Below are 26,651 nucleotides of genomic sequence, written 5' to 3' on the forward strand. Positions count from 1 at the left end.
TGCAGATGAAAGAAAAATTGAGTGTACCGAAGGCCTGAAAAGGTGATGTTCAAAACCAAAAAAACCTTTTTTATGTTAGTCCCTGTCTTCCCTGTTTCTTTTCCTCTGCCCCCTCTCCAGATATGCTCCCCAGTACCCTCCCTTTTTTTGCTCCTTTCCAGTCTTTCACCATGCATTTGCTCACCTGCTCCCTCCTCCTAAATGTTTGCTCTTCCCCAACAACACATTTTTGTTCCACTCCCTGTTGTGGTTTTTGCCCCCTGCGTTTGTCCTCCTCATTTTTTATTGGTCTTTTCGTGATTGCCCCTTTTTTCTCGCTCCCCAGTGTTGTAGCCCGCCTGCTTCCCCTCCTCAATGTTTTTGCTCCTTTTCCCCTCTTTTTTGGTCCTTCCCCGTGTTTTATTGATCTCGTCACTCTGTTTTTGTTCCTTCACTCTCCCTTCCCTGTTTTACCTCCCCTTCTGAGTCCTCCCGTCCCCCCCTTTGTTCTTTTCCTCTCCCCTGCCCCCACACTCGGTTTTGCTCAGGGATCCGATCTCTGATGGCAGGTGAGAGCAGAAGCAAGGGCAGCGGCCTCGCTGTTGTGAATGCGCATGCTCCTATCTCTTGGCGAACAAAATCTGACACTCCATCGGCTCGGGGAACTGGCAGCGCGTGCGCAGGCAGCTCCATCCAGCAAGGGAACCTTGAATTTCTCTGGGATTCCCGATCTGCAGTGCAGAGCAAAGCGGAGGAACGTGTGGAAGCAGCTGCTGGCGCGCTCTATAAGGGGATTTAAGCCGCAGAGAGAGCGGGAGAGGCAGGGACCGATTCACCATTGATCTGAATTAAATACTTCTCTCTCTCTCTCCCTAAAAATCTGCCCTTTTGAGTTTTATTCTTTGCTTCAGGTGACAGCACACAACGCAAACTGTAAGTGTTCCCTTTCTCTTGGATGCTAATTTAGGGTTCATGATGGGGTTGGAATTTCTTGCACCAATGTATCTTCTGCATGGATGCGGTGAAATGCATGGTTACAATAAGGTGCTGTCGGCTTTGCTTCATCCCGCTGTTTGCTAGCAATAAAGGATGAGGGGGGCGAACATCTTGTGATGGTGAAAAGAGAAAGTGAACTGTGAAGTGTTTGCTTGCACGATGTTTAAGAATTAGGATTACTTTTTAAAGTCCGCTGCGGGGTTTGACAATAGGGGGAGGGGGAGTATAACTACATATGATTTTTAAATCTATAAATAGAAACCTTTCCCTACATACACACATCTTTAGATCCAGATGGCGAAGTTCTGTTGCTGATAGAAGTGGGGGATAAAATGAGAGGGTTGTAAAGTGTCAAACTGTCTGACATCCTGTCGGTGCAGATTTCTTTCCCCCCGGAAAAGTGGCAGAAGTGTTTGCTAGTGAAAGTGGATGAACTGGATAGGATGGAAATAGAAGGAGGCTTTTGTGCCATATGTTAGTACTTAAAAGCTTAAAGCAATGTGGTTATCTCTGCCTCTTTTTAGCGCTTACAAATAATCGTAACGAGCAAAGTTGTGTAACATTGCTTTTCCTTTCTTAATACTTTGTGTGCGCTGTTGTTTTTATTGACCAAATGGAGGGAAATTGTGTCCACAGCAATCTGCCTTGACCTGTTTTAAGATGAGAGACTGACTGCTATATTGATTAGGATATAAATACCAACATCAAAAGCAGGCATTGATCGCTCGCTTAATAATTTGGGTTTGGGCATGTTTTGCTGATAGCCGGAAGCCTTTGACATTTCTAATCACTTGAAAAGCAATAGAGAAAAGGTCATTATGTTTTCCAGTGCAAACAGACCATGCGAAAATTAAGAGGAAGATCAGTAGTCCCTGCAAGGTCATCAAACCCATTGTGAAGAGCAAATTGCTAGAGATCCTTGCGATTACTTTCTTGATAGACTTGGTTTGTGTGACAGATGTTTCTTTTAAGTGGTCCACCCTTTTGTGCATCTGCAAGATATTTTCAGGAATAAGCTTTGGAATAAGCGCGCTCATCTCACTCCTCTGATGTGGTAAACTGCACGGTGGATGTGCTGCGCTCCTGTTTACTTGGGAATAGAACGAGGTGAAAATGGAGGTGGGTGGAGATAACAAAAGCTGGTGTGCAATCCAAGTCATTTCCCACAGGAAGGCGTGAGAAGGAGGGAGGGGAGACGAAAGGAGAATTTCATTTCCAGAGATCAAAACAAAGGAGAGGCAAGTTGGGGCAGATCTGCAGAACTCGTGTGGGAATCGGGGCGTTTTTCTCGGTGACCCAACCAGTTAAGAAAGGTTTCATAAAAGCTGCTGTCGCTTGACTGCTCTGTTCTGTGTTATTAAGAAATCCAGCACGTTTTATAGCTAAGGGACTGGGACAGGTCAATCTCTATTTAGGGAATTTAGGCAGGGGGTCTCGACGCAGGTAGTACATACAAGGAATAATGTGGCAAGGGCAGCAAAAAGTGCAGTTTAAGAATAAAACGTTTTAAAATAACGAGTTAGAGAGCTAAGAGGAAACATATACTGGGAGTGTACCTCAAAAGTGGGAACTTCCCTTCTCCCCTCCTTCCATACCTCCCAGGTATTTGGCCAACCTAAGAGGCAGATTCCTGATATTGCAAAGGGAGTTTGTTAGCGCATGAACAATTGTGTGTGCTCAGTACAGGTTTTTTTTAATTGTGTCTCATTCTGCACAGAAGGGTCATGCATAGGCTGAAATATCCAGAATAATGGGATACAGGGGACCGTTTGGTAGAAAGAAGGAGGAAGACGTTGAACACTTCTGGAAACCCCACATTGCGTAACAACAGCGGTTTAGAGCGAGACCCCTCCTCCCTCGGTATCTTAAAAGATGCTGTTAGAAATACATGCCAGACCTTCCCTAGCGTTTCTCCCAGCCCCCAACTCCTTTCTGCACACACATGACCCCTCTGCAGCCTCTTACTAAAACACCAACAAGCCCCTCTGCACCAACTTGACCTTCCCTTTATTGCCTCTGCGCATACCAGATCCTTCTGCATACCTCTCCTCCATTCTGCAGGTACCAGATCTCCCTGCAACCTCCTCTCTGCACCCACCAGACCGCCCGCATCCCTTTACCAAAACCCAGCAGCTCCCTCTTTGCACCTACCAGCCTCCCCCGCCCTTTACCTCCTCTCCGCATACTGGGTCCCCACTACAGCTCCTTGCACACGTTTCCCATGCAGCTCCTTCTTTTCTCTTACCTGATCCCCCCTGCAGTCCCCTCTCTCTATACATCGGACCCCCTGCAGTAGTCCCCTCTGCACAGACTAGATCCCCGCGGCTCCCTCTCTGCACACGACAGATCTTCTTGCAACCCCTTCTCTGCATATACCAGAGTCCTCTGCAGCCTCCTCTCTGCACACACGAGATCTCCCCGAGAGCCCCTTTGCACATACCAGATCACCCCGCACCTTCTGGATCTGCAGGAATTAGACCCTCCTGGCCGTTCTCTGCACCCCGCAGATTCCTCGTCGTTCCCTCCTGTACCTCCCACCCCACAAACACGAGCCCTTTCTCTTCTGCCGTTACCGACTGCGCTTCCCTGCTTTGTCCCTGCGCCTCACCGCTTTGTCCCTTGACTCAGAAGCTGTTGGAGATGTGGCCCTGCGGAACGTGGTCCTGAGGCGGAGGTGACAGATGCGCCTTTCTGCTCCCCAGTGATGCGGGGCTGGGGGCTGGTGTGAAGATCATGGTGGGGTGCACCGTGCACCCTAACCTTATGTAACTGCACTGAATCCGCGGCGGTAATTGGCACGGCGGGGGGAGGCTGTAAACCGATCCCGCCGGGGTCCTCCTCCAGGCAGGAGCTCTCCCCAGCCCCCTGCAGAGGGGGAGGATTTTTGTGACACAACTGCCGAGGCACCAGATGCCGAGCAGCCCTGTTTCCTACTCATCAAAGTCTGTGGAAAGTCAGACCCTGGGGGGGCACCTGAAAACAGCCCCAGCTGGGTATGTTTTGTGGGGTTGTGGAAAGCGACCTTCCTTTTACTGCTGGGCCTCAACTTCAGAACATACAGACCCAGCATCCCCCACGCCAGGTGCTCTGCGCTCTCCCAGGTGGAGGTGGAGGCTTGGCAGGTTAGTTCTTAGCCTTTTATGGAATTCCCCAGGTCAGGGAGCTCTCCTTGGCGTTCTATAAAACCCATTAACATTGCGGAAGACAGTTCTCCTGTCCTGATGAGCAGCCTGAAAATGAATCACCGGGCAGCAGCAGCGAAGACTGATCTGTACTTTTGGCAGCTGCTGCAGAACAGCAGCATGTGAACAGGCAGAGCAGCCCTCCAACTGCTTCTTGCGGCTGCCCTCGAGCTCTCAGTCCCTTTCCCTCCCCCACTGCAAAAAGCTTCTCCCCTCTCCAAGGTGGCCTCAAGATCACACCTGCTACCAAGAGATAATTTAAAGGTATCGATTTCAGAATTAATTTAGAATCTAAAGATTTTATAGTAAGGCTATCGGAGGAATTAGGGGCATCCGGATATGCAATGTTTTTTAATTAAGAGGAAACCTTTTAGATAACAGTATAACATTTTTTGAGGGGGGCAGTTTACAAAGATCGACCCAATTTTAATTACAAATGAAACATGATTATTTTCAGGCTTGTGACATGGCCAGTTAGTGAAATATTGAATCGATGTATGATTGCTATGCTATTGCAAAGATGTTCATGCAGCAGATATATTAAAAGATAGAGGCCCTTTCCTAATGATTTTAGTAGCCACAATGGTAAAATTTTATAGCAAACATTTTGGCGGATCTGAATTCTGCTCTTGTCGTATTAAATTGCTGAGCTAGAAGGATCATCAGTGGCCATTTATACGTAAGACTAAGTAGTAAAAGCAATGGATTTATTAGGTAGAATATGGTACACAACAAAATCTAGACAAACCAGAGCAACAGAAAGGTGTGAAAACAACCTTGATCTTTGTAAAATTTATTCTCGCCAGTCCCCTCAAAATATATTGTTTACACAGCAGTTTGTTTCTATGGCAAGCTCTCAGATATATACAGATATTCATACTATGGCTTCTTTGACTTTGTAGAGAAAACATTTTAGCAATATCAGTTCAATTGAAAAGCCTTCTGTATTATCCATTTTAAGTTTGGGGACTGAGAGTAATTTTAATTCATACTTTTATTACTTTTCTCCTTCCATTCCCAACTCTCCCAATAAATAAATAAATTCATAAAGTAGTCTGAGTTGCTGTCACTATCAAGAAAAAAATTAAAAATGTCTTTAATCTTCATTATACAATACACACCTTTTAAAAAAGGCGTGCTCCTGCTCCCATTGAATTCAATGGGAGTTCTGCTATAGACTTCACTACGAGCAGGGCTGTGAATATAATTGTTCTTTTGAATGGTCTGATCTTTTAAACATTTACAGATATATGCCATGACATATAACTACACCTTTCATTTTTTACCTTTGTTTTTTAGAAGTAGTCTGTGTATGTGAGTGTCTGGGGGGAAGGGAATATTGAGGTAAACCAAGTAGATTTTGGCTGCTTGGATTTTGTTTGTGCAGATGTAAGTCAGTATACATAGATCCCACATATGCGTCAAAAATATATTTAATGAATGGAATAGCTAATCATAGAATAAACATCAAAATGTCTTCACACTTTACTAGTATGTTGCTTATAAATCTATTAAGATGTTCTCTAGTTTGATAAGCAGATTCAAAGCCTGGGACTGTGGTAATTTGTCATGGTACTTAGCCTTTTCAGTGGTTAGTTTGTCACAGTGTTACATAACCGTAGTACTCTAAAAGCAAATGTCAGAAATGTTTTCATTCCCTCTCTCCACCCCCAATCTATTTGTGTAAATCTACCAAGAGAAAAAAGGCACAACTTGACATCTTACTGTTTATATAATACAAACAAAGTCAAATCTTGCCCTGGCCAGAACTGCAAGGCAAGTTGCCTAGGTGGATGGGTATAGTGTAAGAAAGACGGTAGCAGATGAGTTTGCTGCTGTTGGAATCCTGGTGGCCAGGGTAGAATTCCTATGGATAGACATGATAGAGGAATCACCGCAGGGTTCACTTGGGTTGCTGAAAGAAGTTGGAAGTGCCTCTGGATACAACATTCTGCATCTGTAGCATATACACTAGCTGGCTGGAGGACTAGATGTGCCTTCTAGCTAGCAGACCATATCCCTCTTGAGGGCCTGGTGTGTAGACTGCATCACCTGTGGCTGTGACACCTCACCTTTCTCCCTTTTGCTTTCTTAAGTGCTTTGGAGTGATACATCCCTGCTGCTTGTTTTCTGTAACAGCTTCAACCCCAGTATAGCAGTGAGCAGGACTTGGATCTAAGTTCATATGCTCCCTATGTGCAGAAATTTTGCTTCCTTATCATTTTAGGTACGTAAACCTAAATAAATTATATTTTAGAACTTTCATAGAGAAAATTTCTGGCCAATAACATTATTGTTTTTTTAAAAACACATTGTCTTTGAATTTTCCCCTTATTCATTTTTGTATCTTATTATTTCTGATCTTCCAGCTCCATTCATCAAATTTTCACTTGTTTAATTTTTTAATTGGGATTCTAATTTTATTATATTTTGTATCCCTGATTAAAATCAAATCATTTATACAAAGAGAGGTAGAAAGATAGTTATAGATACAATATGCAGTATGTACATTTATCTTTTTCTCACATTCATAATAATGGACCCAATTCTGTATGCCTTAAGCAGTTGAAACTCCCATTGATTTTAACAGGTGTTTTGGATGTGCAAAGAATGCAAGATCAGCCTATAACCATGATTAAAATAACAACATACATTACATTTGATTTAATTAAGGAAGCTGGGCAATTATAAATTAGATTTAATGGGTAAGCTTGTTTTAAACATAATTAGAATTGTAAATATGTCACATATCATGAAAGGTTGCAACCCTCTTCTTTCCATTTTGTCCTGTCTCTTGCCTATGATGTTTTAAAACAGCTTGAGTATGGTTTTTAAACTCACTTTTTATACTTGGTTGTTTTGTCAGTGTGGACTGGACTAAATGTCTACTCTCCCCTTCCTTTTTAGAGCTGTCTTAAAGGATTCCTATTGCAGAGGTCTTGCATCATGGGGACTTTTAGTCTGCCTGGTTCTTCATTTAGCCTATGGTTATTAGAGAACAGGGTGATCCCTCTGCAGAGCTACTAACCCCAACCATCATGACTCAAATTTAGTCCTGCAGTTTGTTATGGTGCCATCAGATTATTGCATCTGAACCTTTCACTTGTGTGTCTGTTACTCCTGAATTTGTGTCTCACACGACTTCACATTCTGTTTATTTCTTTTCCCTCTTTCCACTGTAGCTTTGTTCCTTCCCTTCCAGATTTTGCATGCATCAGTTCTATTTGCTTCTTCATATTCGCTCTCTCCTGCCCTCTTCACTGTTTATTTCCCCTCATTATGCTGAAAATCCATGCCCTGTGCTGTAACTTCTGCACATGGCCTTAGCCTAGGAGTACTGGGTACAGCAGCAGCATAGTGAAAAGAAATGGTAAGCTAGGGAAATGCTGTATACAGGAGCAGCTGCAAAGATGAGGTTCGGGGTAGGATGTTACCACCGGCAAGGCATGGGAAAACACTCATGTTGCCATCTTAGTTCAAACTCCTGAGCTCATTCATGTAGAAAGGTGCTTATTATCTTTTGAAATTTCAGACTGCTGAAAAATGTCAGAGTCTGAGAAAAAATGGGTGCAATGCCCTTTAAACAGAATGAAACATATGGGAGCAAGAACATGGCTCTCAACAACTGCTGAAATAATTGTTCTTGTTTATGGAATCCAAATTCTCCAGACAGTGTTCCAAATCTGTGATTAGTATTACTGTTTGATGTTATTTATTTTACATTGGTACATGTTAATAATTATTATTTTAAAACTTTACAGCAAAGACAATCCTGAGGACATTTCAATCTATTTCATATCAATATGATCCACGGGATAATAATAGAAATGTGAAAAGTGAGGCAAATTGTCAATGGTGATCTCATAGCTGGAAGACTTAGCAAAATAAATGGTGTTTAAGGAGGGAGTTGGAGGAGAGAAGAGGTGTTTTGCTCACTGGGAAGTGGAAAGTTGTGGCAAGGGTAGGGGTGATATGATGTTCTTTTGCATTGAAATTTTTAAATTAACATACATTTAAAAATAAGTATATAAAGGTATCTAGCAGTCTTTCTAGTGGAGGCTAGAGAACAGATTATTTTAGCTAAAACAAGAAATTCACAATTGACCTCAAGTAAATAATTTTCACATAACTAATTAGAAATAAGTAAGTCTATTGTGCTAAAAATAATACTGTCTCAAATTCTGGCACCAGAAACATAGAAGGCAATCATATCATGGTATTTGAATATATTTGACCATCAGTTAAACAATTCTGCCCACAACAGACCCCACGTAAGTCACTTTTAGGAGCCAAGACTGTACAGAACAAACAGAAGAATTTGTGCTAAGTTTGCCAAGTTCAGGTATTTGCAGGAACAAGACTTTGTTATACTTTAGCTGATGTAATTTATTGACGTAATGGTGGCTGAATAATTTCCTTCAAGAAAAAAATGCATTTTAAAACATAGCTCTTCTGAAAGCTGTTTCTGTGATTAGAGTTAGTGTTACTGTGATTTTTAATGGATGATTAATTCAAAACAATATCAGTGTTTTCATAGAGATCCATTATAAGGTTCACTAAATACCATGGGATCCTATGAAAGGTTCACTGATAATATTGTCATGCTCCCCCTTCTGCTCCCAATGAACTCAGTAGGAGTTTTCCCATTTATTTTAATGGGAGCAGGATTGCATATCATGTTTACATGTCATTCCCATTCACATAGCGGGGGTTGTGTTCTCTTGTGGCAAAAAGACTGAATCACAGTGAACTACACTGTGTGGTTTGTTAGTAGATCCTACACCTTATTTGACACCTTGGATTATCTAATTATAACTGGTCTCTTGTTTGTCAGATAGTTGTAGTTAGAAATGTCTTTCCTCTCCCCTCCACCCCAGCACTCACAAAAACCAAAAAAAAGGTTGTAAATTTCCCTTTACATGAATTGAGTGCTTTTCAAAGATACCTGATAGATAGCCCTAGAAACTGAAGTCCTCTATGCACCCAAAAAGCCATAGTGAGACATAGTCAGTGGCATTGCAAAGCTCTCATAATGCGCCAGCAACATGCTTCCATACTGGCAGGGATAAGTGGTAGGCATTAGAGAGTAGTAGAGGTCTTGTCTACACTAGAGAGTTTTGTCGACAAAAGTCAGCTATCATTGACAAAACAGTGGCGATGTACACACGGCAATGCTCTTTCCGCCAACAAAACTCTCCTGCTTTGCCAACAAAATAAAGCCACCTCAACAGGAGCCATATGGCTTTTTGCGGCAAAGTTATATCGACAAAGTGTCAGTGTAGACGCTGCGCTTGGTTATGCTGCTTTACATGGCCTCCAGGAGGTGTCCCATAATGCCCATGCTGACCGCTCTGATCAGCAGTTCGAACTCTGCTGCCCTGCACCCAGATACACAGGCTTCTGCCTCTCCCCCTTTAAAGGCCTGGGAATTTTTGAAATTCCACTTCCTGTTTGCTCCGTGTGGAGAGCTCACATTGCATCTTCCCAGCTGACCACGGCGGCTCAATGCAGGAAATGCTCTTCCGCTTGGAGCACACCTGAGTTGTTGGAGCTGCTGGTACTGTAGAGAGAGGAGGCTGTGCAATCCCACCTCCATCCAGCCATAGGAACTTCTATACCTATGATCAGATTTCTTGTGGTATGTTGGATAAGGGCTGCGAACGGGACACACATCTGTGCCGTGCGAAGATAAAGGAGTTGAGGCAGGTGTACCAGAAGGCAAGGGAGTCAAACCGTCATTCTGGTGCTGTGCTGAAGATCTGCCGCTTCTATTAAGAGCTGGAGACCATCCTTGGCGGCGACCCCACCTCCATCGCCAAGAGCCCAGTGGATACTTTGACAGGGCTGGAGACAGCAGTCCGCGGACTCAACCCAGAGGATGAAGTTGTGGACAAGGAGGTTGAGTTGGAGAATGATGTGGAGCACACAGCAGAGTCGTCCGGTGGTGTGGCGAGTCAGCACTTCTTTTCCACTCCGGAGGGGTCTAGCCAGTCCCAGGAGTCCGTCTCTGGTGCGCATAATGTGGGAGAGGAGAGATTTGGTAAGTGATCTTTTTGAGTTGATGCTGTTCGGTTATATGAGGTAGAGCTGTCCTTTGCTTTGTATATTCTAGAAGTGGGTGAAGGGATAGAAATGTACGAGACTAGCTGTGTTTGCCTGTGCTTCACATTCCACTGTGCAGCTAAGCAGTGCAGCGGAACAGCATGTTAATGCACACCAAGATTTCACGGGAATCCTCCAGAGAGATCTCTAGGAAACTTTCCTGGACATACTTGTGAATCCTCTGCGGAAGGTTCCTTGGCTTTGTTCCTTCACTCGTTTTAGGGAACTTTTCTGCACCAATCGGCAATCACTTGTGCTGGGACCAAAGCGGCACACAGGTGAGCAGCATAGGTACCTGGTCTGAAGCCGAATGTGTGAAGGAGATGCACCCTTGCATCCTTGCTTACCTTCAGGAATGAGATATTGGCTTCAATGACCCCTGACTGTGGAAAATGGTGGCAGAATTTACAATATTGTCCCTAGTCACCTGCAGTAATCCCCTTAAAAAAATACCAAGATTCTTTGTCCCATCTTGACCCCACCTCCCCCCCGGGCCGAACTCACCATGTTTAGGGCTTTCGCCAAGCTGTGTGTTTGCCAAAGGACAGTGACAAGCTGATTTGTATTTTTAAAAAGGTGCATTTTGTTATAATGATTTGATGCTGTGTGTGCACTAACAATCATGCTTCTGTTTATTGTTTCTTGTGCTTCTTGTGACGTTCAGGGGAACCCCCAACACACGGGCGGAGCACTTCTGCCAGATAAGGAAGCAACCAAGAAGGAGCAAGGAGGACATGTTTTGAGAGTTGCTGCAATCCTCAGAGGCCGAAAAACAAGAATTCAGGGCATGGAGAGAGACTTTAAAGAAAATGATAAAATATACAGGCATGACAGAAGGGAGACCCAGTAGCGAATTTTAATGTTCCAGGAGCGGATGATAAAAGTGATGGAGAAGCAAATGGAGATGTTGAAGTCCCTAATCACACTACAGTCTGAATTCATGTGTGCTCACCCCCCCTGCAGCCAATACAGAACTGCTTTCCATGCCCTCCCCAAACTCCTCCCATATATTCCTTGCAACTTCCCTGCCCGTCCTGGTACCCTGTTCACTCCACCCCATTGGACAGCTTCCAAAATGATAGATGGAGTTATACACAACTATAGAGCCTACACTGCCCTTCATTGTTATCTCCTTTCCCACCAAGCCTTTTGTGTGTGTTATTAATTGGTATTTAATAAAAACATACTCTCTGAAAGATAACCAATCTTTGTCTCCTACATACTGTCGTTGCTGCTGGAATTAATACACAGTGGCAATTTGATCATTTGTTGAATACAAATCATGGTCAGGAATCATCAAAATTTTCATGCAAGGCAGCAAGTTAAAGCATGGCAGAGTGCTGTATAGATAGACACATTACTGGAGCTCATTGTCAAAATGGTGCCTCAAAGCCTCCCTGATTCGAATAGCCCCCCCCCCCCCTCGCCCCATTGTGCCCCTCTAATAGCCTTGGTATCTGGTTGTTCAAAATCAGATGCCAGGTGATCTGCCTCTGTGCTCCACCTCGGGGGAAACTTTTCACCCTTAGCCTCACAAATATTATGGAACACACAGCATGCTGCTATGACCATGGGAATATTTTCCTCATTTAGGTCTAGCCTGCCATAAAGGCAGTGCCAATGAGCTTTTAATCTGCCAAAGGCACATTCAATGGTCATTCTGCACCTGCTCAGCCTATTGTTGAAGCGCTCCTTGCTGCTGTTCAGATTTCCCGTATAAGGCTTCATGAGCCACGGGAGTAAGGGGTAGGCTGGGTCTCCCAGGATCGCTATGGGCATTTCAATATCCCCCATTGGAATCTTCTGGTCTGGAAAGAAAGTCCCTGCTTGCAACTTTCTTTATAGTCCAGTGTTCCCGAAGATATGTGCGTCATGCACCTTCCCGGACCACCATGTGCTGATGTCAGTGAAATGGCCATCGTGATCCACAAGCACCTGCAATACCATAGAGCAGTACCCCTTTCTATTGATGTACTCTATCACAAGATAGTCTGGAGCCAAAATTGGGATATGTGTGGCATCTATCGCTCCGCCGCAGTTAGGGAATCCTATTGCCGCAAAGTCATCCACTATTTCATGCACGTTGCCAAGAGTCACAGTCCTTCATAGCAGAATGTGATTAATGGCCCTGCACACTTGGGTTAACGCAGCCCCAATGGTGGACTTCCTGACTCCAAACTGATTCACAACTGTTTGGTAGCAGTCTGGAGTCGCCAGCTTTCACACAGCGATCGCCATGCGCTTCTCCACCAAGAGGACAGCTCTCATTTTGGTGCCCTTGCACCACAGTGTTGGGGCGAGCACTGCACACAGTTCCAGGAAGGTGGCTTTCTGCATCCGAAAGTTCTACAGCCACTGCTCATCATCCCAGGCCTGCATAACGATACGATCCCACCCCTCAGTGCTTGTTTCCCAAGCCCAAAAGCCATGGTCCACCATGTGCAGCTCCTGAATGGCAAAAGTAATCTGGTGTTGTTTCTTTCCATGGCACACAGCAGGTCAGGCACCTCTGATTCCTGTTCAGATTGGGTGCTCATAATATACTGCACGACCAGCTGCGATGTGTTCATAACAGTGACCACAACAGTAGAGAGCAGTGCAGGACCCATCCTTTCAGACACAGATGGCGAGCGCACAGTAAACAGGGACCATTGAAAAATACCGCAAAACTGTCGGAGGCCCATGGAATGATGGGATGGAAAAAACTGCATCATGGGACATTGAAGCGACACCCATCATGCGCTGTTATCCATTCTGCCTTCCCACACCTCCTAGCTACTGAAGGTGTTGAATAGCACAGTGGGATAGCTACCGACAGTGCACTGCTCTCTCTGTCAGTGCTATCTGCTGATAGAAGGAGCGTTGTGTGAACATGCACAAGTGATGCAATTATATTAGTTTTTGATCGTCGGTGTAACTTGCATCGACAAAACTCTGTAGTGTAGCCAAGGCCAGAATCTCTGTGACTATTTAGTGTAAGTTCTGTTTACATTAGATAAATCAATCAGTTCAATATCAATTAATGGAGTTAACTTGATTGTTTTAACTCTGAGGGAGTGTATCTACTCTGCTGCATCGGTTTCAGCTGACATGCAGTTGTTCTTTTAAACTGCCAGTAAGAATGTCAGCTGTAATGATGATTTTAATAATTTTTAGACTAGTTTATATAGGGGCACTACTCATCCTTTTGATGATAATGACTTTCGATCATTGCTGACTTTAAGTAGCGACCTAGAGAGAAAAGGTTTTCGAGTCATAAGATTGTTAAAGTTAGAACGGACCAATGTGATCATTTACTCGGACCAGCTACATAACACAGGCCATAGAATTTCACTCAGCGATTCCTATATCTAGCCCAATAACTTGTGGTTGAATTAGAGCATATATTTTAGAAACAAAAATCCAGTATTGATTTAAAGACTCCAGGCGATGGAGAATTTACCACATCCCTTAGCAATCTGTGCCAATGCTTAATTACCCTCACTGTTCAACATTTATATCTCGTTTCAAGGTTCTGTATTCCATTATCAGTCCTTGAGCTAGCCAGTCCCCAAAGTAATTTTTTTTTTAAATTAAACTTAACCAGGCCACTTATTAAACACAGTCTTTGTAAAGCATCTATAACTTGATTTCGATATTTTAAGAAGTAATTACACTATGATAGTGTGTTACTTGAAATGAATTATTTAATAAAGGATCAGTTCCACATACTTAATAAAAACATTTTTTAATCCAGAAGAAAAGTTAAATTATTCCATATTAAATGGTACTGAATCAATGTAAAGGATATCTTCTTTGTGGACTTTGAGAATATCTATGTATTTAATCCACAACAGAGTAATTTAAAATTAGAACATCTTGTTTATAAAAGTTGATAGTTCAGAACACAAGAAGTATATTTATATTCTTTTTATCAGTTATAGTTTAGATGGAATATAAAGCTACTGAAAGGCTTATAAAGAATGAAATAAGAGATACTGTTTAACATAGGAGGCTTTTAGGGATTATTCCACATGGTTTTTGATGGAATGTGGCAAATATGTGAAAGAGAACTGGTTTGTTCACGATGTAATTGGAGGAATTAATAAAATATTACATTAGACCATCTCAAATCTGTGTGGCTAGTCACTAGAATTAATAGCTACTAAATATCCATTGTGGCAAACATTGCCCAAAACTTATTTTTTAGGAGGATTACTAACTAACCAGCACGTATCTGATTGGATAATATTGTTTTATTACAGCAGAACATTTACTGTATTTTGGTAAGTGGTACCAAAAATTAATTTTATACACATATTTTTCAAATTATATACATGAGTAGAGACATTAAGGAACTCTTTGGAGCTTTTTTCCCCTCTTTTGGAAAAGACTTCTGCAAGCTTTTGATACTGTCTTGCATGACCGTCTCATAAATGAATTAGGGAGCTACTATAAGGTGGGTGCATAACTGGTTGGAAAACCATTCCCAGAGACTAGTTATCAGTGGTTCACAGTCATGCTAGCAGGGCATAATGAGTGGGGTCCCGCAGCGATCAGTTCTGGGTCCGGTTCAGTTCAATATCTTCATCAATAATTTAGATAATGGCATAGAGAGTAAATTTATCAAGTTTGCGGATGATACCAAGCTGGGAGGGGTTGCAAGTGCTTTGGAAGATAGGATTATAATTCAAAATGATCTGGACAAACTGGAGAAATGGTCTGAAGTAAATAGGATGAAATTCAATAAGTACAAATGCAAAGTACTCCACTTAGGAAGGAACAATCAGTTGCACACAAACAAAATGGGAAATGAGTGCCTAGGAAGGAGTACTGCGGAAAGGGATCTGGGGGTCATAGGGGACCTCAAGCTAAATATGATCAACAGTGTAACACTATTGCAAAAAAAGCGAACATCATTCTGGGATGTATTAGCAGGAGTATTTGTAAGCAAGACACGAGAAGTAATTCTTCCGCTCTACTCCATGCTGATTAGGCATCAACTGGAGTATTGTGTCCAGTTGTGGGCGCCACATTTCAGGAAAGATATGGACAAATTGGAGAAAGTCCAGAGAGGAGCAACAAAAATGATTAAAGGTCTAGAAAACATGACTTCTGAGGGAAGATTGAAAAAATTGGGTTTGTTTAGTCTGGAAAAGAGAAGACTGAGAGGGGACATGATAACAGTTTTCAAGTACATAAAAGGTTGTTACACGGAGGAGGGAGAAAAATTGTTCTTCTTAACCTCTGAAGATAGGACAGGAAGCAATGGCCTTAAATTGCAGCAAGGGAAGTTTAGGTTGGACATTAGAAAAAAATTCCTAACTGTCAGGGTGGTTAAGCACTGGACTAAATTGCCTAGGGAGGTTGTGGAATCTCCATCATTGGAGATTTTTAAGATCAGATTAGACAAACACCTGTCAGGGATGGTCTTGATAATACTTATTAGTCAGGAGACTGGACTAGATGACCTCTCGCGGTCCCTTCCAGTCCTGTGACTCTAAATCTGAATTAAACACGAAACCATGACTGCTTGGAAATAGAATCTAGTTTGAGAATTAAAATTTAAGGTGATATAATTGATTTTTACAAGGAGAACAAAAGGGATACAATTTATTTTAAATATTTTTGTTCATTTGTAGCAAAATGTTTTAGACAGATGTGGCCAAATTGTCAAATGCACATTAACTAAACTTCACCTACACTTTGCCATCTGCCTAGATGTATCGGTATCTTTGGGCATGATCCAATGGCTGTTGAAGTCAAAGGGAAGTCTCTCATTGACTTCAATGGGCTTGGGATCAGGCCCCTAGCATGCATGTATGTTGGGTGGGTGAAAAAGTGTGCCTGTAGTTTACTACACACTTTTGGCCCTTGAAGTCTGTATGGCTGTCTATTTTTAATCTTTAAAAAAAGTTTATCTCATGGATTCTCAACCAGGGGATCAGTTGTCAAAGGGTCACAACCACCCTCTTTCCCATATTACTGAACGGAAAGTGCATCCCTGCTAGATCCCAGCTAGATGAGAAGGTGGTCCCAATGTAGGAAAGGTGGAAAATCACTGACATGTCTTATTTTGTCTATCTAGGGTATTTCTAATGTGCCTACTGTATCAGTGTCATATCCAAGTGCCAAAAGAAGTAGATGATAAGGGTCCATTTTCCTCCTCAGATATTGTGAGTGGATCATCACTTACCTGTATTTTTTTCCATTAAAGCTTACAAGAAGAGCATCCAGATATGTGGGGACGTGCTCTGAGTATATGAAACAAGGATTGGTCTAGTTATTTAGCCTAAAGCTTTTTCTTATTTTTTAAACTGATTTTGGGGGCCTGTAACTGTGTCTTCTTGTGTGAGGGGCCAGTACCTCACACATGACAAGTGCTACTGGAATGCATATATATTAAATACATACATACATAAATCCTACATGGTTAAGAGATTAACATTACTCATTCAGGATTCCTACATAGTTACATTAAGATCTAATTCAGAATTGTCAGGATTGCCTCTGCCTCATATCATCCCCTCTTGATCTGTACATTCTTCTGCATCTCCTCTCTTAATTGCTCCTTTTCTTTTCTCCCTGTCTCAACTACATGCCTTAAGATTCTAATCTTTTTGGATTGTCTGTTTATATGTTCTGTAAAGTACTGTGGTATGTACATTTACAATGCTATGTAAATATTCCTATATAATATGATAATATATGATATATAATCACAGTTAATAATAGTATGAAAATAAAAATCTATCCAAGGATTCCATGGAATTATATTAAGACAATTCATATTTGGGAGCAGTGACTGAATCCAGCTTCTCTGTAACTAAAATGTATTTCAAGAGCAGGTTTTTGTTGTTGTTGTTGTTGTTTTAACAAATTGTTCTATTTACTGCTGTTGTCTTCGGAAGGGCTGCTTCTGAACCAGAGTACAATGTCAGAAGTTCAGGTACTACTGTGTTCTGTCTATCTACTCTATCCATACATAGTTCAGTGGGCCCTTGCTGATATTGAGCTACATTCAAAAGCCCTGCTCCTGCAATTTGACGTGCCTGGGCCAAGCCTTGCACTTGTGTGGAGTCCTAATAACTCTTGTGAAGCTCCACATGAGTGCAAGGGTCTGCAGGTATAGAGCTGATGGCAGGATCAGAGCCTGTATTCCCATTGACTTCTGCTGGAGTTCCATGTACAGAACAGTGGCAGGGTATGAAGAGAAAAATAAAATGCTATAATGACATAGCACAACATATTATCTGTTTTTTTCATTAGATTGGGATCAAATGTCTGCTTGTCGGCATGTATCTACCTCTCAATACCATAGTGTTTACGTTGTTAGTTAACTAATAAAATGCACTAATGTATGTACTTTGGTCACAAAGCACATCTTGCTCTCTTTGCACAAGAATAAACCAAAGATCTCTGTTTGTAAGTTAACTGCAATTATATATGAGCTATGTTACTTTAGATTAATAGATCCTTGAAATGTTTTTTCACTGAATTTAAAATATTTATAGTATATAACTACAAGCAATTGAGAAGCAATAACCTTACATAGTGCTGAATTTCTGCAGGGTGTAATAGAAATTCCTGGTAAGTAAGTAATATATATTTGACTATCAAACACCCCATTACATTTTTGGTTTATTGTTGTTTTAGTTTGGGAAGAGGGGAGACTTATATAGGGTAAAATTAAAATCAACCATAGAAGCAGTTTTAACTCAATCTCCTTTGACTATGTGAAAGCGTGAAAACACCCCTTTAAGGTTCTGAAAACTGGGATGATGCTGATGACTTTCAATGGGGCCTGTACTCCTTAAGTCACTTAAATAATTTTGAAAATTCCACTTCATGCCGTTAAACTGCCAGGTGTTGAAAACAGGGTCCTGTTACTTGTTTGACACATTTCACCTCTTATACAGTTGCACATATACTAACAGCAATATATATATAAATAATTAACAATAACAATGTATTAATGTCATCTTGTCTACAGAGATAAGAGAAGGTTCATGAAACTTAGCTTTATAAAGATAGGTCAGAGCAAGAGCTAGGGATTGGAATAGCCACAATACAATATCCAGTAAATCCCCACAGTCTAATACTGTAAGCATAGATATTATTCACCAGGGCTTGAACTAAACTGGTGTCCTTAATGTCTGAAGTTCCATGAAAAAATTAACATACTTCTGCATACTCTGTCCTCCTTCCCAGCTTATGAATTTATGTGTTTATTTGGTTCAGCTAATTCCAAAGTGGCAGTTAATAACAGTCTTATCTTTGTATGTAGTTTTTCCATTAAGGCAGTGGTTTTCAACCTTTTTTTCATTTGCAGACCCTTAAAACATTTTGAATGGAGGTGCGGACCCCTTTGGAAATCCTAGACATAGTCTGCCGACCCCCGGAGGTCCGTGGACCACAGATTGGAAACCTCTGTTCTATGGTAACAACAATCTTTCACAGACTCCTTAGACATAGCCTGCGGACCCCCAGGGATCCACAGACCACAGGTTGAAAACCACTGCATTAAAGCATTCAGAATATCCTCATGAGATATAGCACCTGTAGAAGTAGGCAGGTTTTCTTTCCTGTTGGGCAAACAAAATTGATGGTATCTCTTTTGTTTCTGTACAACTTGATCTCCATTTAAAAATATCCTGCTGCCTTCCCTGGTCTCAATATCTAACCAAATTAAGTGAGAGATTAAGCAAAATTTTTATTATGTATACAATACTGTATCTGTAGTAATAGTATATATACACATACCAAAAGCAAAACACAAGATCATTGCCCTCACCGGTGTTCATACTGAAGACACAACTAGTACAATGAAATAAAATGAACACAACAGTGGGCAATGGAGTTGCATGGGTATGTTAACACACCCAGGCAAGCAGCAATGGTTGAATTCTAGGAGCAAGTGGAAGGAGGGAGTGACAGTGCTTGATGCCAATGATTAGGAAATCATTCCCAGTAGAGATGGGCCTGAACTGCAGATTTCAGATCCATATTTGAGTTTTTCCCAAATTTGGGGATGCTTGGATCTGGGCTTGGCCAATTACAGAGATATGGACTAGTTCTGAAGTTGAGATTTGGATCTGTATTCCCCTCAGAGTTTTGGTTTAGGCCTGTGCATAGTTCCCAATGAAGAGTTTGGAGGCAGGCATGGAGTTGGAGTGGGCAAAGGAAGTAAGGTCCTGAAACACCAAAGCACTTAGGCATATGCTTAACATTAATCACATTAAGCATATGCTTAAGTATTCTGCTAGGTCAAACCCATAAGGAGCAGAAACTTGGGTAGTAGGAAGTGGTGTAATCAGAAATCATGTCACTGATGTAGACAAGATCAGAGTTGTGAGAACTTTAAAGCTGCGGAGTGGATGCTTAAAATGACTGTGTAAGAAGAGGGGGAGCCAGTGTAGAGAATAAGAAAGGGGAACTGTGACAGGTTCCCCCAGGGTGCAATCTGGAACTGGGGTACCACTGAGCCCTCTGTGCCATCAACCTGAGCTCCCTTGCACACTGTGATGCTATGACAAGCTATAAACCTCTCCAGGTACTGCACTTACACAGACATCCACAGGCAGGGGCATAGCCAGCTGAATGCTTTTGCCAGCCACCCATGAACCAACAATAGAGAGGCTCCAGCCAATTCCCCCCAGCTTCCCAGCCTTGCACCCCAGAGCTGTACCATCTTGCCTTGGTCAAAAGCCTGACCACTGATTCTCCACTTGTGAGGTAACTCCCTTCTCCTCGTGTGTCAGTATAACAATGCCTGCATCTGTAATTTTCACTCCATGCATCTGAAGAAGTGGGATTTTTACCCACGAAAGCTTATGCCCAAATAAATCTGTTAGTCTTTAAGGTGCCACCGGACTCCTTGTTGTTTTTGTGGATACAGACTAACACGGCTACCCCCGATACTTGACCAGTGAAAGTTTATTACCCAGTCCATCACTTCTACAAAGGAAAGTGGACATGCACCAGCCCTTGCAACCTGAGCAGATTTTCCAAGCACTTCAACCAAAATAAGAACATAAGAATGGCTCTACGGGGTGAGACCAAAGGTCCATCTAGCCCAGTATTCTATCTTCCCACAGTGGCCAATGTGAGGTGCTTCAGAGGGAATGAATAGAAAAGATAATCATTAAGTGATCCATCCCCTATTTTAGGTAAAAATAGTGACCCATGCACTGTTTTAAGTAAAATAGAAAACAGATTTATTAACTACAGAAAGATAGATTTTAAGTGATTATAAGTAGTAAGCATACAGATCAAAGTTGGTTACTTATGAATTAAAAGTAAAACCGCAATCAGTTCTATAAACTAGACAGGATTTGAATCAAACAGTGTCTCACCCTAATACATGCAGGTTACTGATCTTCCATACTCAGGTTGGAACTTTCCTTCAGCCTGGGACCACCTCCCCAGTTCAGTCTTTGTCCTCCAGATGTGTTTCCAGGTGTTGAGTTGTGGGGGGGAGAGAGGCCAAGTGATGATGTCACTTCTCTTTTATAGTTTCTTCCAGCTTGCTGGAAAGACCTTTTGCTATGTCATGAGTCAAGTAGTCTCCATTGTCTCATGCTATCTCTGAGAAGTCTCCATTGTATATGATTCCTGGGACAGTCCTTGGGAGTGTGGATTCCTTTAATGGAATATCAGCAGTGTCTGGCTGCTCCATTGTTGTGTCTGAAAGGCTGTTTGTGGGAGTTCCCAACTTCACAACATTTTCCAGTAACACACACATAGCAAAACTGCATAACTTCCCATACAATGATAGCACATACAATCCAAAAGGATATTAATGTTCAACAGATCAAGACTTTTAAAATGCTACCTCACAAGGCATACTTTGTACAAAATGTATCATAATTATATGACAGTGGTGAATACGGGGGTTCCAGGATGTTGCTTTGAAGCACAGAGTGCCACAGGAACATATAATGAGGATGATAGAAGAGGAAAATGCTTTGGGTTATAGCATACTCAACAAAATGAAGGAGAGAGAGAAGACATAGGGAGGCTGAAAAGGAGAAGGTCAGACTAGTTTGAGGTAGGAAGTTACCAGAGTATAGAAATGAGTTTTATCATAGAGAGACAGAGATAAAAAGATGAATTTTGTAGATGTTGTAGAGAAAATAATGTTAGAGCAGAGGAAGGATAAATGTAAGGAGTCGCAAAATAAGTGCTGGGAAATGGAACGTTAGTAAAGATGCAGCTGATTCTTGCCAGCTGAACAGCTTCTCCCCATTTCATCGGTATTCTCAAATGTCAGATGAATGACAGGCTGTATCAGAGAAGAGAAATGAATTTATTTAAGGGCTGAGGGGATTAACTGATTTATGTGAAAAGATTACAATATCTAGTTAGGTAAATCATGATAAAACGTGTGTGTGTCTGTGCGTGAATGACATGAACACTCATAAATACATGAAGGATGTACACCCTAGAGGATGAAGAGAAATTAAGGTGGTACAAATGGTCCGGGAATAATGATATGAAAGTGAGCGGAGGAATCTTTTGGCTAAATCTCAGGACACATTTCCATGCAGATGCTCCAATTTAGCAACTGAGCTCTGTGTGCATCGAGGGGATCTGTCTTTTTTGGAGCTCCTTACAGGATTAGGGCCAGAGCCATTTATTAAACTGTGTAAGTTCCATCACTTGAGACATTTGAAACTAGAGTCAGAAATGGGCTGAAGAATGTACTGTGGGGAACAACACTGCATTGGATAGCCTTTATAGGTCTTTGTCATCAGTAAGTCCCATGATTCATTGATCTTATGATTGTTTATATTGCTGTTACAGTCTTGCTTTTATAGCAGTACAGCACCGTTATGATGGGGTCCTAATTTTGAACCATTTAAATAACACACATTTCTGATCCTGTTGCATTTGAATGCACTTTCTGTTGTTTATGCTTCGTTGTTCATGACAGTTATGAGAGGGATAATACACCTGTAGTATTGCCGGTAAATTTCTAGAACTTGACATGACCTTATTCACAGCATCCACATCTTGACATAAAATCCAAGATGACAGTGCTGTGAATAAGCAGATAACAGCAAACTCAGCTTGACTTTTTTACCTTGAGACTGCATTTGAATTTCAATTTCCAGCTAAGTTTCAAGCATCTCTGTTTGAAACTTAGATAGAAATTGTAATTCAGGTAGAGTTGCCAACTTTATAATTGCACAAAACTGAACACCTTTCCCTGCCCCCCACCCTACCCCACCCCTTTCTCTGAGGCCCCAACTCCACTCACTCCAGCCCCCACCCTCACTCACTTTCACTGGGCTAGGTCGGGGGGTGGAGTGCAGGAGGAGGTGAGGGCTCCAGTTGGGCATGCAGGCTCCAGGTTGGGACCAGAAATTAGGGGTTCAGGGTGCGAGAGGGGGCTCTGGGCTGTGTCAGGGGATTGGGGTCCAGGTGGGGGTTTGCGGTGTGGGCTCCGGCCGGGCGGCGCTTACCTCAGGCGGCTCTCAGTCAGCGGTGCAGCGGGGCTAAGGCAGGCTCCCTGTCTGCTCTGGCTCTGCGCTGCTCCAGGAAGCGTCCGGCATGTCCTCCAGCTCCTAAGGGACCGAGTCTAAAAAAACTCCAGAGACATTCCATCCCGTGAGGTGGCTGGTTCAGGCTCAGTTTTCCAGAGACTAGGAAACAATAAAAGGGCTTTTGGTATAAAAGGATGAACTTGAACTAACTTGAGACCTCCTTTCTGATCCAGCAAACAGACAGGACAGTGTGTCCAAGGGCCCAAACCCCAGGAAAAGGGTTGGAAAGACCTTGGGGTACTAGGGCCACATAAGACTGATGGGTGACCACTGGTAAGATTGTAGCATGTGTGTCAGAACATTTATTATTTTTTCTGTGTAATGCTTTTAGCTGAAGAATAAATGTGCTTTCATAGAAGGACTGTGTGGGAACAGGTAAATACTGTTATAGCACCTGGAGAAATGTTAACCACGGATGCTGGACTGAAAGCAAAGCACAGGTACTGGCTTTTAGATAGATGGGCTTGTTCGGGATATCACAGTGTAAGGAAAGGGGCTCCCTACCCCTGGTCAGAAGGAAGTTGGCCAACGGTCTTTGCCCAGAGACAGGAATAGCTGGAATCTTGAGACCTGGCTGGGCATTCCTGGAGTGGACCATGAAAGGGATGGTGGGAGGAAGAATACAGGTGCAGATATCCTGAAACTGTGACAATCACTATATAGTTCCTTTTGAGGGAGGATCTCAACATTCTTTGAAAATATTAATCAATTTATTTGCAATCAAAGTATAAAATGATTGGAATTTGAACACTATTTCATTTGTTAGCTACAAGGGGCCTAATCCTGCAAATCGTTACTGAGGAGACTAGTCTCATAGGACTAATCATGGGAGTAGTTCATATAAATGAAAAAATATGGAAAATTATAAGCATTTTATACTTGGAGTTTAAATAATTAGGATTGTTATGTTGTTAGTTTTCTTTTGTAAGTGTAAAACATTAATTGTAGTAACTTTTTAAGATAATATTGAAGAGAAAAAACACATAACTAACTTAAACCTAAACTATGAAGTCCCAAATACACAGCATGATGTCCTTTCCAATATGTTTGCTTTTACCTCACCCTGGAACAATCTAAAGCAGCAATGGCCCCAAGAATAGATATACAAAAACTTAATATGTTAACAACACTGATTTATTATTTGGATTACTTATAAAAGTGGTTTAAGAAAATGTAATGGCACTCAGTTATGAAGTGAAAGTCAAATGTGTTGCCAGAAAGATATGCTGTATATACGTGATCTGAACTCAAAAGATTTTCAATGACTTCAATGGGCTTTGGATCAGGCCCTATAAGGGAAAATGTCTGTGTTGTACAGTATGTATGGATACACATAATGAAATAAAGCTAATATTTAAAATATTGTGGCCCAGGTTCTCAGCTGGTATAAGGTTGGAACAGCTCCATTGAACTGATGTCAATGGACCTATTCCAATTTATACCTGCTGAGGATTTGCTCCATTGTATTTACATGGACTCTGTCAATTTAAATCACCCTTTTGTCTGCAGTATTTTGCCGACTGTTACAAGTAACCTCTAAGATTAGTGTAACTGAAAGAGCTTAGAGAAGAAAATATTTTCTCTGTTGTCTTTTGTTTCATATGTACTTTTGTCAGCACTATGTGTGTAGATAGTTTAACTGTTTCCCATGTATAATCTGTTAGTCTCTCTCTGTCATTTGTGTGGGTCTTTGCAGTAGTCACAGAGGTGAGGGAAACAAAACATTACAAAAATTTGGAACATTTGATTGTAAGGCACCAGCAATTGGCAGAAGGACCCAGAGACAAGTTTAATAACTGAAATTATTCTTAATTCCATTTTGAAATTGAGTGGAGTTGTAGTTTACATTGTCCCTTTACATATTTTGGTAGCCTGTGTATCTTGCAAAAACACATCTCAAGGATAATACAATAAAAAGGCTAGTATTTGAAAAGGGGATTTTCGAAATGAAATCTGGAGTTAAAAAAAGGAAGCTGATTCAATTACTCTGCTTTTCAGTCTGGTGCTATATACTATTATGCACTTTTAGGAAACCTTTTCTCTTTTACCTTTCAGAGTACCAGCACAGCAAGAATTGTATGATTGTTTCAGCTAAGCTATTTCAAACCATATTGACCCCATGCTCCTTTGGGGTACCCTATGTCAGAGAAGTTGATATTAATGTTTGAGTCCCCGCCCTGCATTTTTTTCAAATCAAGGTTTTGTGGGTAGTGGGTCATATTATCCCACTATTTATTCCAAAATATAAACACAATGTAATCCTTTTCATAAAATTCAAGACAATCATGTTAAAAATACTTCTAGTCAAAATCATATGTGTTCAGTACAAAGAAGTTGTTTAAAGCATGATCTAAAGACATGCCAAAATACGAGGATCATTACTCTATAAAGTGGAATCAGCTGGAATTTCCACATCTTGCACAAGATTTTGTGATATATCCGCTGAGATCTCACAATGGGTCTTGTTGATAATAATAATACAAGAACTTGTGCAGAAATGTGCTATTGGGATAGCAGTTGGACTCTTCACAGATAGTGTAGGAGGTAGATATCCTTATTATCACTGAATTATAATACCAGCTGTTCCATGTAGGCTCAAACACTGGTCTGTCCATAGATTCTTTTTTACTGCCTTTTGTTTTGGGATTCCTTTGTTTTTTTTCCTAGTTAGGCATATGGTACAATAAAAGCAGAGTTTATCACTCACAAATGGCTGGATGAAAACTCTATGCAGTGCTGTTGTAGCCATGTTGGTTCCAGGGATAAGAGAGACAGACATGATGGATGAGGTAATATCTTTTATTGGACCAACTTCTGTTGATGAGAAAGACAAGCTTTCAAGGTTACGTAGAGCTAGGGTTGCCAATTTTGGTTGGACGTATCCCTGGAGACTTCATCACATGACAAGATTCATCTTTAATTCCTGGAGACACCAGGACAATCCTGGAGGGTTGGCAACCCTACATAGAGTTCTTCTTCAGGCTCAAAAGTTTGTCTCTCTCACACACACACAAGTTGGTCCAATAAGAGATATTATCTCAGCCATCTTGTATCTGCATGAAAATTGTCCATACACCAATGGTTTCTAAAGTACAGTGGACGAACAATGAGGTCCCAGGTTATTTTCTCATTTGAGTTTGAACACAGTGGCCATCTGTGGAAAAGCCAGCAACAAGTCTGTTCTCATTTGTGTTCTTCATGACAGAATACATACATGGCAGAACTCTCATGCACTGTATAGCTGGATTGCATGCCAGGCAGGCTTTGTGGCAATACGTGCTTTACAAATAATTCTCCCCTTGGGTATCATAAAAGATGTATCAAGGGATCTGTTTCAGCATGAATAAAGGAAAGGGAAAGAATGAGAAAGGAACATTTCAGAGTGCAGTCCAATAAACAGGCATAGTTAGTCACCTTATGGCTAATCCGTGGGGAGTGCCTGAGATTTGTCACTGTAATAAAATAGTTGGCAGTAGGTGCTATTATCTGTTCCAGCTTATTTCAGGAGGGAATGGGTGTGACAGTGGAAGGATAGTTGAACCATTGAAAAGACATTTAAAAAAATATGTTATTAGAGCTGATCAATAAAAAGGACAATTTTTTCATGAAAAGAAGAACCTGCCTGTTTTGTTCTACTTCTACAGTTACAGGCCTCCCTGTTCCACAATTGTAGGCTCTTTGGATCTCAAACAGTTCTAAACTAAATAAAAGCCTAAAAGTTACATTTCCAGTGGAAACGGGTTTCAATTTGGCTGGAACTAAATCAGACCTTCTGTCTGTCAAAGGCAGGGCCGGTGCAACCCATTAGGCGACCTAGGCGGTTGTCTAGGGCACTAGCATTTGGGGGGCGGCATTTCAGGTCCTT

The 26,651-nt window shown here is 41.6% G+C and overlaps 1 protein-coding gene across 2 annotated transcripts in view; it reads left to right on the forward strand.

Annotated features, from left to right (window-relative positions):
- Positions 1 to 750: 750 nt before the first annotated feature.
- VSNL1 (visinin like 1) overlaps positions 751 to 26,651 on the forward strand; it is a 138,659-nt gene continuing 112,758 nt past the window's right edge. For both annotated transcript variants that reach the window (XM_024198625.2, XM_024198626.2), the window contains exon 1: positions 751 to 912. The gene's annotated coding sequence lies outside the window, so the exon portion shown is untranslated. The remainder of the gene's footprint in view (positions 913 to 26,651) is intronic.

Source organism: Terrapene carolina, unplaced genomic scaffold (genome assembly GCF_002925995.2).
Source record: "Terrapene carolina triunguis isolate 2854851 unplaced genomic scaffold, T_m_triunguis-2.0 Scaffold42, whole genome shotgun sequence".
NCBI classification, from domain to species: domain Eukaryota; kingdom Metazoa; phylum Chordata; order Testudines; family Emydidae; genus Terrapene; species Terrapene triunguis.